Raw genomic sequence first — 540 nt, forward strand, 5'->3', positions numbered from 1 at the left:
CGACTGACAAGCTGCGATAAGCTGCCACGAGCACGGCGAAGGAGGGGCCCGAAGATTGGGAGGGAATGTTTTCAAATATATATATACATATAGATATTTAGTGAAGAAATATTTATTCCCTGCTTTTTTTAGGTTTACAGAAACAGCATCTGCAAACTATTAAATGGGTTTATTTTCATTAATGCTCTCAAAGAGGCAGCGACATTTATATCCCTGTGGTTTCATCTTGTATAACCGAAAAAAGAGCCCTGTGCTTTCCATGGGAATAGGACCCCCCCGGCCCCCTCCTCCTGCCCCAAGCGGTGTTTCTCACGGAGGGTGATTTGATCCACGGTGGATCCATCTTTCCCCCCTCACCTGGCATGTCTCAGCTTTTGTCGCGTCTCTGCAGTGTCTTGCTGCGGTCTGGGGAGCTGTGTGCTCCCCCTCTGACGTGGTGAATGGGGGGATACCAGCCCTGGAAATAGGGCTGGGGGGCACAGGGTGGGTATTTAGGGTGACTTTGCTCCCTGGATGAGGTGGGCCGGGCCGGTACGGCTG

This window comes from Buceros rhinoceros, unplaced genomic scaffold, assembly GCF_000710305.1.
Source record: "Buceros rhinoceros silvestris isolate BGI_N320 unplaced genomic scaffold, ASM71030v1 scaffold24702, whole genome shotgun sequence".
NCBI classification, from domain to species: Eukaryota; Metazoa; Chordata; class Aves; order Bucerotiformes; family Bucerotidae; genus Buceros; species Buceros rhinoceros.